The sequence below is a fragment of the Paroedura picta genome, chromosome 3 (genome assembly GCF_049243985.1).
Source record: "Paroedura picta isolate Pp20150507F chromosome 3, Ppicta_v3.0, whole genome shotgun sequence".
Taxonomy (NCBI): domain Eukaryota; kingdom Metazoa; phylum Chordata; class Lepidosauria; order Squamata; family Gekkonidae; genus Paroedura; species Paroedura picta.
This window is the reverse complement of record NC_135371.1, coordinates 38,678,978-38,696,789: the sequence shown is the minus strand read 5'-3', so window position 1 is coordinate 38,696,789 and position 17,812 is coordinate 38,678,978. Positions and strand designations below refer to the sequence as shown.

At 44.8% G+C, this 17,812-nt stretch overlaps 1 long non-coding RNA gene across 2 annotated transcripts; it reads left to right on the top strand.

Annotated features, from left to right (window-relative positions):
* The first annotated feature begins 11,558 nt into the window (after positions 1-11,558).
* Positions 11,559-16,083, top strand: LOC143831087 (uncharacterized). Of its 2 annotated transcripts, none has more exons than XR_013228702.1 (3): positions 11,559-11,712; positions 14,389-14,457; positions 15,550-16,083. It is a non-coding gene; the product is annotated as an uncharacterized LOC143831087 (long non-coding RNA). The 2 variants fall into 2 exon arrangements; XR_013228701.1 differs by having other exon boundaries at positions 14,285-14,457.
* The last annotated feature ends 1,729 nt before the right edge of the window (positions 16,084-17,812 follow it).

Sequence of the window (17,812 nt, the reverse complement as noted above, 5' to 3'; positions counted from 1 at the left end):
TGATTTGGTAAGCAACTGCACCAGGGGCATGTCACTGCCCTTTTGAATGATTTATATGAGCACCTTCAACCGCTGCATAGGACAGCGGACCGCACGATCATTTTTATCTGTATAAAACTTGAAACAATTTATTAAACCAATGGAAAAAAAACATAAGAATAAAACAGATTGCTTGCATGAAATCCATAAAACAGAGTCCAAACAATCTATTTCTGGAAAGGAAATGGAGAAATGGAAGAAGGAGCACACACAAACATTACAGTCAGCCAAATGCCTAGGTTAAGAATTTGATTTTATTTATTGACCTCAACTGAGAACGGAAGGCACCCAGCCAGAAGCTGAGTGGAAGGTGTTTCAAAGATATGGGAGGGAGGGAGAGAGAGAGCCCTGTCTTTATTTATCTTCTACCTCATTTTGGAGGGATGGGAGCCAAGCTTCCAAAGGAGTGTCTTGGCAGATGATCTGAACTGACAGGAGGCCACATACAGGAGTTCAGAGGTAGTGTACCCTCTGAACATCAGCTTCTTGGGGGCAACAGAAAGGGAAGGCTTTGTCCTTTGTAGAATAATGGGCTCTTAGGGTATCTGGCTGGCTACTCTAAGAAACAACTTGTTGGTGGTGGTGGTTGTTGCCATCAAGTCACAGCTAACTTATGGCTACCTTGTTGAGTTCTCAAGGCAAGAGATATTCAAAGGTAGTTTGCCATTGCCTGCCTCTGCCTCAACATCCTGGTATTCCTTGTCTGTCTCCCATCCAAATGCTAGCCAGAAGCAACCCTAGGAGTCATTTATTTATTTGGGATATTTTTATGCCACCTCTCCAGAGAACTGAATCCAGGTGGCTTAGACATCACATGGGACAACATTACTTCTGCACCTGGACTGATCTGACACTGGTCAAGACAGCAAGAGGGTAAGCGGCTTTGGGACTTACCAAAACCTTCAAATATCTCCTTTTAGTTAAGCCACGAATTTGTAATTCGAGAGATACCGCCTTCCCATTCAACTCTGAAATAACAAAAATAATTTTCTCATTGGCTTTGATCATCTAAAGATTACCAAATCCTCTGCAAGCAAAGTCATTCTCCCCATATGAGACCTGATGATTGATTTGAAACTTCTACTGCCTGATCAGTTGCTGCAATGTCCTTCCAATCTGTGTACATAGACATCCATTTTTTGAATTAAAAAAGCTGGACCATAAGGAAGGCTGAGCGTCAAAGAATTGAGGCTTTTGAACTCTGGTGCTGGAGAAGACTCTAGCAAGTCCCTTGGACTGCGAGGCGAACAAACCGGTCAGTCCTAGAGGAGATCAGTCCTGACTGCTCCTTAGAAGGCCAGATCCTGAAGATGAAACTCAAATACTTTGGCCACCTCATGAGAAGGAAGGACTCCCTGGAGAAGAGCCTAATGCTGGGAGCGATTGAGGGCAAAAGAAGAAGGGGAAGACAGAGAATGAGGTGGCTGGATGGAGTCACTTGAAGCAGTTGGTGCGAGCTTAAATGGACTCCGGGGAATGGTAGAAGACAGGAAGGCCTGGAGGATCATTGTCCATGGGGTCACGATGGGTAGGACAAGACTTCACAACTAACAACAACAACAAAATATACTTTAATCAAGAAGGCTAGATACCATGGCTTCAACAGTTGCTAGAGAAAATGTTCTCTGTGCTCATGTCCCATATACAGCTGTGTGGTTCAAGGAGCTGTCTGACAACAGATGCATTTAGGGTGGTTCATACCCCAGCAAACATATTCTAGAATGGTAGAGGACAGGAAGGCCTGGAGGATCATTGTCCATGGGGTCACGATGGGTCAGACAAGACTTCACACCTAACAACAACAACTGCCCAAACAGTTGCTGCAATGTCCTTCCAATCTGTGTACATAGATATCCGTTTTTTGAATTAAAAAGAATGAAGGGAGGGAGGGCAGCATACCTCTTCATTTTCCACTTTTTTTTACAATTTATTTAGGATAAATGGCTTTGTTCAGCTTTATACTCCGTATGCCCAACTGGCTGCACAAAACCTCTGTTGACATGGCATAATCCTCCCCATTTACACCGTCACTGCCATTGTACAACATTTATCCAGCTGCCTCCTAGAATAAACTCTATGTGGCCCATTTTCATTTAGCATACTGACATAGATTTCCAGCCGAAGAGCATGGACAACCAATGAAAGCGTTTCTAGTTGGTTTCTGCGTAGGCAGCCAGGCTGTTTTGACCACATTACTTTGCAGTCCTTGAAACAGGAGCAGATAAGAACTCCAAGTCCTCTTAATGCTCCTGGACTATTGACACAAAGAATGTGTTTATCCTCCGCTGCTGAATCGCAGTACAACGTAGAAACATCGGCAGCAGTCCATGGGCCCATCATTCACTTGGCTTCCCAAGGTCACTAGAGTGACATGGCTATTCTGTTTTCACTTTATGCCCGTTGTGTAATTTGGCTATAAATTAATTAACAAAGTTTGGGAGGAGCATCGATCATTCCATGCTGGGAAAGAAACACATTCACTGACATTCCTTAAACTTACTAAAACATATGGCAAACTGATAGAGTATTTTCCAGTTAGCAGTATTTTACTCTCTGTGCTTGTTTAGTACTGGTCACAAAATCAAGACAATTTTTTTGTAATATAATTTGAGGAGAGGGCCACTGATTGTGATAAATCAGGGAGGTGGAGATAGCATGGGAATGGAATGCATAGGAATATAATTGATCATCCAGTTACCGTGAATGGGTCTTTCTCTAGGATTTGTTGGAAATAGTATGATGGGACTCAGGAACTTGACCAAAAGAAATCAGTGGTGTGCATCCTATCATAAGCTGGAAGAACAAGGAGATTCTACCAGCCATGCAAAGTCTTCCACATCACTGCCTACCTGTTTTGTTTTTTGTTTTTATCCAGAGATGCCAGGGACTGAATCAAGGAGCTTCTACAAAGCAGATATTCTACTACTTACTCTGAGAAAGCAAGGGCCGTCCAAAATAGCACAATGGTTACTAATTGAAATCACTACAGTTTTGCCGTTATGCACAACGTCGTTGACAATCTGCAACACTCCTGAAACCGATCCGCAAAAAGCGCTTCGTTGTAGCGCTTTCAGGGAAATCCCAAAAAGTGGATTCACCCTCCGGAAAGCGCTACACTCCTGCAACCAATCTGCAACACTAGCGGGAAAGTTTTGTGCATTACCATTGTTGCGGTTTCTGCAAAGTCCCTCCCCCTGGCTCTCTCCTCTGATCTTCCGGCGAAGCGATCGCCATTTTTTTTTCTCCGAGCGAGCAGAGATCAACGCACCGGCAAGCCTTCGTTTACCCAGTGAGGCTTCCCCGGCTGCAGTCCCTCTGTTTAAAGTCACTAAGCACAAGCAACACAGAAGCCCGTTTGCTGGTTTATTTTCCCTTTATTTTTCACACTGTTTTCGGCCGAAAATCGCGCCCGTGAGGGGAGGGGGGCGTTTCACTTGGGGGGAGCATGGCAACGATGAAACGGCAGCTCAAACACCACCTGCTAGCTGGATGGGTCTCTCCATTGCAACGAATCAACGCAGATACGTTGCAACGTGTGTGTGTTTTTTTTAACCTTCCTTAAAGGGAAAGGGACTGTTTGGGAGCATGATAACGGCCGCCCATTGGCTGCTTGACGGCCAGGGACAGGACGAGCTTGGCAATAGTGCTTCCTGGCTAGCGATTTTTGCCGAGACCGGAACCCTGTGGGAAACGATAGAAACGCAACTGGATTCCACTACAAAGGCAGGTATGCATAACGACGAATTCCACTATTTAAAATGGCGATTTTTCGTCCAGCAAACAATTTGCAACATGGATCCCGGTGTGGAATGGCCCCAAGAGTCATCCCAGGGTGCAAGGGAAGAAGCTGCTTCTGATATTGACTGACAGGATCGAATGGCTGGATCTAAGCTTGATAGCCTGTTTCTACTGCAGGGCGAAATTTTTACCCCATGGTTGCCGTGACTCAGAAGAAGAACAGCAGCCAAAGCAGAAGAGGCAAGAAGACCTTGAGGACTGGACACTTTGAAACAACATCTGCCCACCAGCTGTGTGTACGCTGCTCATTTGTGTTGAGTTGTTTTTAGAATGTTGTAAGTTGCTTTTGAAGACCATGTATGGTGGGGAAGCACTGTAAACAATCTTTTAAAATAATAAATACACATGCTTTGCCACTGAGTCATGGATTCTTCTGGAGTGCTGCATGGAAGGTAGAACATATGTAAAGACAAAGGACCAGGGAGAAGATGAAGGGGAAAAACAGGACCATGTGGAAAGAATGTCCCTCCAAACAAAAGAAGGCTCCCTTTGTAGGTAGCATTGCCCAGCTGCTGATGCATTGCTGAGCAAGAATTAAGAAGGGGGGATATTTAGAAAACATATTGCATGTGAGACCACTATACAGGACTAGATCACATTGGGTAGACTATTAGGTAAACCATACAGTCGTAATGCAAGGTTCTGCCCAGTTCTGCACCAGCATGGAATAGGAGGTTGGGCTGCCAGATCCAGGTTGGGAAGATTTGGGGATGGAGTCTCAGGAGGACAGGGACCTCAGTGGGGCACAGTGCCATAGAACCCACCCTCCAAATCATCTAGGTTTCCCAAGGGAACTGATCTCTGTAATCTGGAGATGAAATATAGTTCTGGGAGATCCTCACGTCCCACCTGGAAGCTGGCATCCCTAGTAGACCAGCAGTTCCCATAGTGTACTTTAAAGTTGCCATAAACTGCCATGGCATATACTCTGGCAAGGCTAGACCCCACCTCTTCTGCACATGCCATGACAATCTTTGAATGCTCAGCCCTACTCAAGAAACAGTGGTATCATTCTACTTGGGTCTGATTCCATGGAATTTGGGAGGCACCTACTAAATTATCTACTAAATTTACTGCGAAATTATCAAATTACAATTTCCAGGATTCTTTGGGAGTGGACATGACAGCTATACAACCTCATGTCGTAAGACGAATATGCTCCTCATTTATTGTTGTTGTTGTTGTTGTTATTTCGATTTATTTCCCGCTACTCCCAAATGGCTCATGGCGGGTTACAGTGTCATTCAAGAAAGATGGTGAACCACTGAAATTATGAAAGTTATAAAAATGATTTAAAAGGAAGGCTGTATATACAAAGGTGGGAGGTGGGAGTTCATTCGAACTAAACAAAAAGATTAACAGGGACACTTCTTGATTATGTTAAAAAAGTTTCAAAGAAGTGAGAGAATATTTGCCGCCCTAAAGATTGGGCATGTGTAGATTTAATTGGGAAGTACAGGATAAATGTTTTCTAGGTGTAAATCTGAAACAGCCACATGGTTCAGTACTAGGAAGCAAATGATGCAGCTCCAAGTTTGACAGCATCCCCTGGGCCAGTTGTTCAACCGTTCTTTTTCTTCTAGTACATTGTTGACCATTCTGCCAGGTGGCAGCTGCTGCTCACACCCCTTTATTGTGCCTGCACCAATATGACTAGGGAATCATGCCCATCAAGGCATACTAGCAATAGAGCTCTGGGTAGCCTCTTTGCCCCCTGCAAAGTGCTCTTCTCCCTCTGGAGTCCCAGTCCAGGGTTAGCCAGCATCTGTCACAATGTAGGGAGCAGTTTAGACTGGAAACACGAGGCTAGGCAAACTAGGCCTACTGCTGTACCAAGCCTCATTCCCTGTTTCTGCTCCAAGCAGCACTGAGAGTAAAATAAAATAAGAATGGTGGCAGTCTGGCAATCCTGTTGTACATAGAGTGTAATGTGTGAACTGGGCTATGGAGCATCCTGGTTTAGCCTCTTTATTTATAGGCAAGAGACAAACCACACTTCGTTAAACCACCCTATGGAGACATCGCACATGTCAGAACCAGACATTTTATGGTGAGGTGGTATGAGTACATGAGAGGAGGGGGCTATAGTTGCTAGGTCACCATCATTCTGCATCCTAAGACTCATTGGGTGGGGTCTGGTGATGTTATGGGTACAGGTCTAGTGATGGAACGGTGTGGGAACTGGTGATGTCAAACTGAGCTGCAGCAGGCATGTGCTCATGATATCTGTGTGTAGAAACCACCTTGTGGCTCTAGAGAGATGAGCTATTTCCATGCGTGTTAAGTGCCATCAATTCACTTCTGACTTACGACAACCCTATATGAATTAATGACCTCCAAAATGTCTCATTGTTAACAGCCTTTCCCAGATCTTGCACGCTGAGGGTTGTGACTTCCTTGACTGAGTCTTCTCATAATGTGATCAAAGTATAATAGCGTCATTAGTTTCTTGGGAGCGTTCAGGCTTGCTTTGATCTAGGACCCACTTCTCTGTCTTTTGGGTAGTCCACAAAATTCATAAAACTTTCCTCCAATACCACATTCTGAATTAATCAACTTTCATCCTGTCCTTCATTGTTTTACTTTCACAACCGTACATAGTAATGAGGAATCTGGCGTTAATTATCTTGATCTTGGGTGTCAGCAACACATCCCTATACTTAAGAATCTCTTTTTGCTTGCTGTCCTCCCCAGTTATGCACAATTCCCAGCTTGGGAGAATGGCTGTCAGCATGTGCCCAAAGGGTATATTCATAGGCTCCATCCCTGGCAGCCAATCTCAGTCATGAGAAGCAGTGAAGAGGGAATTTAACTGGAGGCAGACTGAGCTTGCATGGCCACAGAGAACCTTCTACTGATCCCGAAGCCCTAAGCACTATGGCTGCTAATTCTAGGCTAAGAAATTCCTGGAGATTTGGGATAGTGGAGCCTGACAACCCTACTAATCACTGGTTCCATTTTCATCAGAAAGCTCTTGTTGTGAGACTGTTCCTGGCTTTCTTTTGAATGAAATGCCCAGATGTTCTTTCAGGATGTCAACAGAGGCCCTCTGCTGGCTGAGAACGAGATGGTGAGACAAATGCACACAACCCTTAACTTGGGTTGTTTGACTCGTCTTCACTCTGGCTGTCACCAGCCAACAGTTTGGGTGACCATTAATGGACCATGAGAGGAGGGAAGAACCTCTTGGAACAATAGTGCTAGAGGTCCAGGCTTTCAGGTGTTCTTAGAAATGGTTGCTGGTGTATTTGATGACTGTCTCACCTTGCATCAGTGTCTTCTTCACAACACTACAGACAGCAAGAGAGAGGCAAACCCTGCGGAGAGGACTAACACTGTGGTGAGCTACCACACTTGAAATAATACAAATAATCTGTGGTACCTTAGGATACTTTAAGGACTGATACATATTTTAGTGTAGCTTAGCTTTCATGCATTAGCAGCAGGGACTAAGGAACTTAAAATGCAGGAAATAAAAGGGGAAAGGCAATTAAATAAAATCAAAATGTAATCAAGAAAAAGACTAGTCCCAATTGCAGTTATTGGCAGCCAACAAAATGGCCTCCCATTTATGAAAGCTGAAGCACTTGTCAGCCTTTCAGGTACCACAGGGCTTGTGTTGTTATGTTTGCTGCAACAGATTCACATGGCTGTTCCCTGTGGAATGAAATAGCTTAGCATGCCCCAGTCATTCCTGCTTGCCAAGGTCTTAGCCCTGCTACCTGTTACCAGGCTTCAACACAGCAACCTGTCCCTGGTAAAGCACCCCAACCTGCCCTTGTGTTGTCACGGTGTTGCGCTCAGGCAAGACATTGGCGTGCCTTGAATTTGGGGTTACCAGCTATGGCGTGAGGCATTCCTGGAGATTTGGGGGTAGAGCTAAGGAAGTGCAGGGTTTGGGGAGGGGAATGATCTCAAAGGGGTATAATGCCATGGGGTCCCTCCCAAAGTAGCCATTTTTCTCCAAGGGAACTGGTGTCGTTGCCTAGAGATCTGCAGGCCCTAATTGGATGTTGATTATCCTAGCTGAGTTGCCATTCTTCAGTCCACCCCCACTCAAGAACCTATTTAGTTGAAGCTGGACAAAGCATGAAAATATGAATTCAGTAATGGTAATGACTGTACATGATTTACTTCCTCCCCATTGCCACCTGTTCAGAAAGTATAGCGCTATTCTAATCAAAGGCTCAGTCTTCAAAATCTATTTAAATCAATAGGCTTAGAAGGATGTAGCTCTTCTGATGATTGCCCTGTAAATGTTACTGAAAGTACTTGAGGTTCAGCTATTTACTAATAGTTTAGGCACTCAGCTCCAGTGAGACTACATCGTGCATTAACCAGCCTTTGAAACTGGCTATTGATGGTTTCCTAGCATATGCCACCTCATAAGCTAATGTAGGAATGAATATTATAGATAGGGACATATAGCAGGAGGAAGGGAGGGTTTCTGCATGTGCCTTTCCCATAGTGATCCTGTAGATCCTACTAGTGACAAAGGTAGGATTGCTTTAGGATGCTTTAGGATGTTTAGGGCTGATCCTGCATTGAGCAGGGGGTTGGACTAGATGGCCTGTATGGCCCCTTCCAACTCTATGATTCTATGATTCTATGATTGCCAGCTTCCTGTCTGTGAGCATGGGATCACTTCTCTCAGCTTTCATAGCCCACTTCTACTCAGTTGGATGGCAGGAGGAAATGCCCAGTTAACATTCCTGGTGTGGATACATCACCTCTGGTACAACCAGAAGTGACATCATCACTCCAGGTGACACTCTTAACTTTCACCCCAAGTTCTATGGTTGAGCCACAGCATTTGGGACAAATGCTATTGCATCGCCCTTCACAATGCAATGACATCATTTTCTGGATGGTGCTGGAAGTGGGATCATGTGCTCCATGGATATCAGATGCCCATCCTACAGTGCAGAAGTTTCCACCTCTCCCATCTCCCATAGATGTTACTCGTACGCAAACGTCCCTGTTTACATCTGTGAAACTTCAGGCCTATTTTTGGAGCAGCTGGCACACAGGGCTCATTTCATGTAGGCCCCTCACATGGTAACTATTTGAAGGCCAGGCAGATTAGGGAAGACTCTCCTGCCCTACTCCTAGGTGCTAATAAAAGCCATTCAAATAGGTTGCAGAGAGTGAGAGACTGAATTCGAAGGACCTGAGAATGATAGGGGGTGGGATTTAATTGACCTGGAGTCTGGACAAGACAGTCAATTCCTTTGTATAACAAACTGTGTGCCAGGCATATTAATAAATGGCAAGCCAGGAGAACGGCCAGCGTGCCGCGAGAAACAGATGTTCAGTGATTAAGTGCTTCTGCATAGAGGCTGCCATCTGAGTCTCTGTGTGATCTGGCTTTGGCACCTGCTGATTGGCCTCCACCAGGAATTGCAAATGTTGCTATGTCTCTGCCATGTGTCCAGTAGGGCTGGATTATGCAGTTCCTCCTTGGCCTGAAAGAAGGCACCCCCGGAACATTGATTCCTGCACTCAGACTGGGGTAGTCCTCTGAGTGGTTGGCTCATCTTATTCACAAACATTTTAGAAGTAAACCTTTTGGCTGTAACAGTGAAATGTGCCTGCCACTTTCATTTAGAGAAAATGTGTGCCATGGGCCAGATTGACTGATATTTGGGAATTACTGGCATGCTGTAAATCCCCTTTGGTTTAGGCTCAGCTCAACAATATGGTACCACATTTATCCTAAAAACAACTAAACAAATACACCATTAATGTCAAAAGGATTGTTTTCAGTGCTACCCTATGTTGTGTAGATGAAACAATGTATTTATAGACATTGGCTGCAACAATTAAGCACTGCTGCCCACTAGCCAAAGCACTGTAATGGTTAGAGTGTCAGATTAGGATCTAGGGGCCCCAGGTTCAGAGCTCTACCCTGCTGTGGAAGCTTTGGACCAGTAACACACTCTTAACCAAACTTATTTCACAGGGTAGTTTTGAGGCTAAAATGGAGTAGAAAAGGACATTGAAAGCCATTCTAAGTCCTTGTTGATATGATAGGTATGTATCAGGGACCCCCAACTTGTTTTTAGCCTGTGGACACCTTTCAACTTCTGACACAGCATAGTGGTTGCTCCCGCAGCAGGTGAAACCAGCCATAAAATGACTGCCACAGATTACCTTCACTCACACAGTGAAGATACTTGTGCCATGGCAGCAGGCACTGCCAACGTAATAATTAAAAAGAAATCAATAGCCCATCAGAAGCTTTGCTAGACAAAAGCTTCACCTGTCTCTCCTTTCTAAAAACACTTGGTGTGCACCAGGAAAGGTGTCAGCAGACTCTATTAGGGATGGGAACCAAATCATGGTTTGTGAACCGAGGTTTCTGGCGGGTCAATAAGTATAAATGTTCCATGAACTTATAAGCTGTTGGTGAAGATTCTTGCAGGATGGTGAATTGACCCATTTCTATACAGACTGTCTTCCTTCAAACAAACTACAAAGGGATAGAATTCTCCAGCCTTGGAAACAGTGTTGTCCATTTCAAATTAGCTTGGATTTGTGACTCTGTGCTTTAAGATCAGTCCTTTTGCTTGCAATTAGTCAGCCTGCAATGCCAGTGGCACTGGGTTCTGCTGGGCACACTGTACATTGTACTGGTTCTGTTGGGATTGCAAAATTTCCCCTCTCCATGCTTTGATTGTGATTCAGCTGGCGTTACTAAAAATGGCACTGGGTCCTGCTGGGTACTAGTGTATTGCACTGGTTCTGCTGGGCTTCCAAGTCATCTTGCTTGGACTGTGATTCTGTGCTTGATACCAGTCCTGTTGAGCTGACATAGCTACATTGGCTCTGGTTTCTGCCAGCTGGGCACTCTTTGATCGCACTGGTACTAGTGGGTACTCTGTACATTGTACTGGTTCTGCTGGCCAGTCAACGTTGCCCCCATGCTTAGATCATGATTGAGCTGGCTTTGCCACATTGACACTGGGTTATCCTGGGCACTAGTTCATTAAACTGGCTCTATTGGGCTTGCAACAATTCCCCCGCCACTGCCCCTTCAGTGTCTGATGCAGAGATTCTCCAATTTGACCTTAGTCCTGTTGGGTTTGCACTGCCAGAATGAAACTGGTTCTTCTGGGCTTGCAAAAATGTCTCCCCTTCAGTTTCTACTACAAAGATTCTTTGTTCTGTTGAGCTTCTAAAACCCTTGCTTTTTCTTTTTCTTTTCTTTTTTTGCTCTTTTTTCTTCCATTGGAAGCAATAGAGAATGGGGAGCACCTTCTTTGGAGGTTGTAACTCTGACTGTGTAAATCCAGTTCTCAGTAAAGTTGGAGGGCAGGTAGAGAAAACTCAGCTAGAGATCCCCTGTGAGTTTGGTGTCTCTAGCATCCAGTGGGATTCGACTATATCACAAATCTCAAAACTGAACCAGTTCATCTAGTTCTTAAAAGTGTGTGGCTATTAATGGCTTGTGAACTGGGCAGACCATGAACTGAAATAAACTACATTTTCCGAGCTTGTGCCCATCCCTAGGCTCCTTCAGATAATTGGATACCTGCATCAGCCACAATAACATTCCCTTTGAAGTGATTTCCAGCTTGGTATTGACCGCAGGTTGTTTGACCTCTACTGCAGAACAAATCCACAAGGGGCAGCCAGTAGCAAAAGTTGATCTTCCTCTGGCAAAGCAATCTGAGCCGCATGTGTTGCCATGTAGTAAGCTATTAACCACGGTGCCTGAATCCAACTGTCGTTATATGATTTCTTTCATGACTCAGGCAGCTATCAGACCTTACCTCTGCCAGTGTTGAAACGATGTATGGGGAGGAGATTGCAGGCTTTGACGTCATTCCAGCAGAATGATACTCCGCTGTTTGTCCAGAATGGGACTTGCAGGTAGGTCTTTTGAAAAAGGAAGATGTTACACAACAGCCAAAGAATAGACTGACTGGAAAGACTATTGATCATACCCCCCCTTTCCCTCCCCTCTTTTTTAGCTCAAAAAGAGCTCTGTAGTTATGACTGCTTGCCTTTTTCCATGGGGTCTGCCTGCCAAAGAAATCTAAATGTCACTTCTTATTAAGGCTCAAAAGTATAATACTGTGCAACTGGAAGAAGAGAGGAAAGTCAATTAGCCTTGGCAATGCCTTGCACAAAGATGCAATCTTCCGTATTCAGTGTTTGTCTTGGAAGAGTGCATCATGCCAAATTTTGAAAGTCTTACGAGCAGAGAGCATAAGTGTGCAGAGATCTGAGGCATGGATGCTGAGTGCCTTTGATTCCTGTTGGAAGAATGATGCATACTCCCTCTGCAGAAAGGGACAGTGTCAGACGGGATGAGGTTGATTCATGATTTTTTTTTACAAACTGCTAAGAGATCCATGAGTTTCAGCAGAACTGTTGTTTGCCATCAGTGTCATATGTGACATGTTCCTTCCTGTAGGTGGTTTTGTGTATTGCACTGCTGCATTGTATGACTAGCATGAAGTAGATTTGGGTCCCACAAAATCTCCTTTCTTTGTAATCTGAACAATGTTACCACATGGAAGAGGCCAAAAAATGCAGTTCTAAATGGGCACAGGATTCCTTTTGATCTTCTTTGTCTGTAAAATGATTTTGTTTTGGAGGCAAGAGGCAGCTGGGCTTACATTCCGGATGCAAAATGGGGTGTGAACCATACCCTGTGGATTATATTGATATAACTCCGGTGCTCACATACAGCAAGCTGTGTGGTGTAATCCCACACATACAGAGGTGCACATATGAAGTTTCCCAGAATATACTGTCAAGGAGGTTAAGAGGGGACATGATGGCTGTCTTGTCACTTAGAGGAGGGCCGGGAGCACTTCCTCTTGGCAGCAGAGGACAGGACCTGCAGTAATGGCTTTAAACTACATGGAGAACTATATTAGCTAGATATCCGGGGATGGGAGAATTTACAGTCAGAGTAGTTCAGCAGTGGAATTGGCTGCCTAAGGAGGTGGTGAGTTGCCCCTCACTGGCTGTCTTCAAGCAGTGGCTGGACAGATACTTATCCTGGATGCTCTAGGCCAGGGGTAGTCAAACTGTGGTCCTCCAGATGTCCATGGACTACAATTCCCATGAGGAATAGTAGTCCATGAGGACCACAGGTTGACTACCCCTGCTCTAGGCTAGGAGTTTCCTAAGTGGGCAATATGCCCACCCTGGAGACACAGGAAGGATCCAGGAGAGTAGTTAGCAATTTTGTGGAAGTAGGGGGGCAGCAGTCTGACCTTTCCTCCTGCAGCTGCATTTTCCTAGCAAGAGATGTTCCAAGGTGTCTTGCCATTGCCTGCCTCTGGGTAGTGGTGACCCTGGACTTCCTTGCTGGTCTCCCATCCCAGTGCTGATCAGGGCCAACCTTGTTTACCTTCCTGAAGAAAATGACAGCTTCAGAAGGTGGGCTGGGTGGAATCATATTCCTGCTGAGCTCCTTTCCCTCTTCAGACTCTGTCCTTCCCAGGCTCCACCCCAGATTACCAGGGATTTCTTAACCCATGGTTGGCAACCCTTCCCAAAAGTCGGCATCTTTGGAAGGCTGGAAAAGCCTTCTCCTGCTTGCTCCTGGCCATAGGATTTCCCATGGCTTGCTTGCCTGCCTGACTGCCTGCCTGACTGCCTGCCTCTCCCTCTCCCTCTCCCTCCCTCTCTCCTCTCTCTCCATCTGCCTTTCTCCCTAATAAGGACCCAAAGTGGGTTTTACAAAGTACTTTTGCAAAGAACATATATTTTTCCAGACTAAATTATGGCCAATGCACAACCACCAAAAAAGAAGTGTAAGCAATACACTGGAGCCCATTCCGCACAAGTTAAATGTAGCAGGAGTGTAGCAAATTGCAAACGCTACTAATTTGCAGTTATGCACGACGTCGCACACAATCTCCCACACTCCTGAAACAGACCCGTGAAAAGCGCTTCGTTGTAGCGCTTCCAGGGAAATTGCCAAAAGTGGATTCACCCTCTGGAAAGCGCTACACTCTTGCAAACAATCTGCAACAGTATCAAAAAAGTTCTGTGCGTTACCATTGTTGCGGTTTCAGCAAAGTCCCTCCCCCTGGCTCTTTCCTCTGAACTTCCGGTGAAGCGATCGCCATTTTTTTTTCTCGGAGCAAGCGGGGAGCAACAAGCCGGCGAGCCTTCATTCACTCAGCGAGGCTTCTCCGGCTGCAGTCCCCCCACAGAGTTGCTTTAAAGCTCCCCTAAGTCCCCAAGCACAACACAGCCCCGTTTGCAAGTTCCCTTTATTTTCGGCCAAAAATCGTGCCGGTGCACGGGGGGGGATTTTTTTGGGGGGGAGCGTGGCAATGATGAATCAGCAGCTCACACGCCAGCTGCCAGCTAGATGGGTCTCTACGTTAGGAGGAAGCAAGGAATCAAGGAATCAAGGCATAATCGTTGCAACGTGTGTTTTTCTTTTTCTTTTTCTTTTTTTTAACTGTGCTTAAAGGGAAAGGGGCTTTTCGGGAGCATGATAACGGCCGCCCATTGGCTGCTCGTTTGATTGACGGCCAGGGGCAGGACAAAGCGTGGAAAAAATCGCTTCTTTTCTAGTGCTTTTTAGCGAGACCGGAAACCTGTGGGAAACGATTGAAACGCTACTGGATTCCACTACAAAGGCAGGTATGCATTACGCCGAATTCCTTCTATTTTAAATTCCGTTATTTTTTTTCTGGAAGCAATTTGCCACATTGATCCTTGTGCGGAATGGGCCTGTGTTTTGAATTTGCAATTGACCTAACACCAGGAAACAGGGGTGTGTTCATATATGTGTGGGAGGGGGCACTAGGGATGTGGCCTGGGAGCCAAGAGGGTGGCAGCTCAAAACAGTTTGGGAACCACCACTTTAGGCTGACCCTGCATTGAGCAGGGGGTTGGACTAGATGGCCAGGATGGCCCCTTCAAACTCTATGATTCTATAACATGCCAGATGGGATGGCCACATCAAACGGAGAGGTGAAAGTTTTATGCCACCCTAAGCTTATAGGAGGAAGAGTGATATTAAAAAGGCTCTGAATAAATAAATTTAGGCAAACTGGGCCATAAAAAAAAAGGAAAGCTGACCAAATTACAGGGCTGTAGACCTGGATTTCCTCTCTTCAAACTGTCTGCATCATCATTGCATGTGACATTTCAGAGAACTGGAGAAGCAAAACTAAAAACAAATGTATCTCATGTAGGGACTGTAAAATGTGTCACTACATTATTATCTTACCCTTGCTCAAGGGAGATCAGGGCAACATGTATGAGTCACTTTTTCTCCATTTTGTCTTCAGAAAATCCCTGTTAGGTAAGTAATCCATGAAAATATGGCTAGGCCAAGCTCCCCCAGTGAGCCTCCTGAGTGACCAGAGGAAAGAATGGCCTCTTCTGCTCATGCACCCTGAAGAAGAAGAAGAAGAAGAAGAGTTGGTTCTTATATGCTGCTTTTCTCTATCCGAAAGAGGCTCAAAGCGGCTTATAGTCACCTTCCCTTTCCCCACGATAGACACCCTGTGAGGTAGGTGAAGCTGAGAGAGTCCTGATATCACTGCTCAGTCAAAACAGCTTTTTCAATGCCTTGGCAAGCCCAAGGTCCTCTATCTGGCTGCATGTGGAGGAAGAGCAGGGAATCAAACCTAGCTCACCAGATTAAAGGTCAGTGCTCCTAACCACTACACCAAGCGTGCACTGCATTGTTTCTTGTGTTGATTTCCTGGCTTTCTGTTGTCATAGAATTCACATCAGAGTGTGCTATGGTTCCCAGGAAGACTCAAGACCTGGCAAGACCCAGATGGCTTCGCTTCAGCAAGGTTGCCATATCGTTTGTCCTTCATCTACACCAGATGCTTCTTAAGGTCTAGAGCACAACATTATCATCAGCTCATATGTAACCATCCACTTCAAGCTGTTGTTTAAACAGCACAGCTGCAAGAGCTTGTAAACAGACAATTCTTGGTTGAAGAAGATGGATATATAGGATTAGGCACCCAATGACATGACAAAAGGAAAGATAAAAATAAAGATGAAAGCATCTCGAGCTAAACACATATTGGTTAAGTACATAACTTATATAAATTGACCCAGCATCCTGTCTCACACTGTGGCCAATCAGTTGATCCCAACAACAGAGCAGAGAGGCCTGGTGTTTTCTCCTGACACTGGTACTCAGAGGTTTTCTGCCTTTGAATGGGGAGGATTTTGGGGTAACTGAGTATATATTCTCTAGTGAACAGTTTTGTCAGAAAATAATTTATGAATAAAGAGGAGGAGGAGCCTCTGTATGGCATCTTTTCTCCGTAGAACTTTCAATAAACCATTCTAGAGCCTTCCCCCCATCTTTGTTGAGCCTGTGGGCACTTTGGGACTTTTAAGAACAGACAGTGCATGCCACCACAAAATGGCTGCCAAGGGGGATGGAACCAAGGGCAAAATGGCTGCCATTGAGGCAGCTGTTTCAGAATGGCCTTAGGTGCAATCATGTTCCAATGCATGGAGAAATGTTCAGATTGGCTCTTTGCTTTAGGAAAGAAGCATGTTTACTAGAAGGCATTCGGAGGCACAACACTGGGCATCACTGAATCATTCACACACAAAGATGACACCACCCAGGTGTACTCTTCTTACTATATTGACATGGATTCGATACCAAGCCGTTAGACTAAGCTTTCATTTAAATGTCAGGAGAATATAAGGAACCTGGCCAGTGTTCAGTTGTGCAAGGGCAAACACAAACACTGTGGAGCTTCAAAAGTCAATAGACCAGACTCCCTTTTCCAAGGACTCATGTTCTGAGACTGTCCTGGGGAACCTATATATGATACTACCAGTGTTATCTTAAAGACATTTTCCTGGGATTAAGGAATTATTTATTTTAAAAATGGGGCTTACTTCTGAATATACTTGCTTAGGGATTGCACTGTTAATGGAGGGGGGAGTCATTACTTTCGTACTAGAAGCATTCTCTTGCAGCCCTGAGAAACACCTCGGTCTTTAAGGATGTTCTGGTTCCATCTACATAGCTCCGGGTCCACAGAAGGCACATCCTGTTCTGTTTACAGACCTAACATACTCCAGAGCATGGGAAAGAAAGCCCTTGGTGATGTCTTCTTTAATACAATACATTTGGGAAAGCACAGCATTTGGACTTCTGCCCAGAGTTTTTCACGAGTTTGAAAGAAGCTAAATTGACCACTTTACAAATAACATGGTGTGCAGAAGAACACTTGAAAAGGGTTTTCCTAGAGGTTTCTTTTGCCAGGCGCAAAGTGTATTGCAGATACTTTCCAGTGTGCTCACTCTCTGATGCATTCTGCTTAATATAGTCCCGCAGTGGTGGCAAAATGTTTTCTTCTCACACTTGATTCAACAGAAGCTGAGAGACAAAGAGCCCAAGAACTGTTTGGCTGTTGTTACAGCAGCTGGCACCTGTGCGGCTTTCCTTACCCTTAATCTTTGTCCAGCAAAGGAACTGAAGATATGCAAGCTTCTCCTTTTTCAGGTCTTTGGAGTAGATTTTCCTAAACAGCTTGTTTCCAAGTGCGTTCTAGTCCTTTCCCCAGTCCTGCTGAATCCAAATGTTAACAGGATCGGAAGTATTTATAAATTCATTATGTGGCTGACTCAGAGCCTTTTCCTTGATTCAGTCCCTGGCAGCCTTTTCTTACTGTGCCATTCGATTGTTCCCGTCTGCAGGTTAGCAGATTGGAAGGTATATTTTATTTCAACCGCAACCACTTTTACCTTTCTGAATAGTCATTTCACCTTGTTTGCCATTCCAACTTGAATCTCAGTGATATCCATAAGACAAAACAAGCAGAACCTCTCTTATACAAGGAAGTATTGGCAACGTACAAGGCCAAGATTAAAAACAAACAATTATCCAGATTAAAATGAAAACCCAGTCAACTGTTCTCTAAACTAATCATCTTTGCCTTATAAAGGAAAGTTTAAGTTTAAATTCCTGCAGGCACAAAATCCCTATACAACCACAGGATAT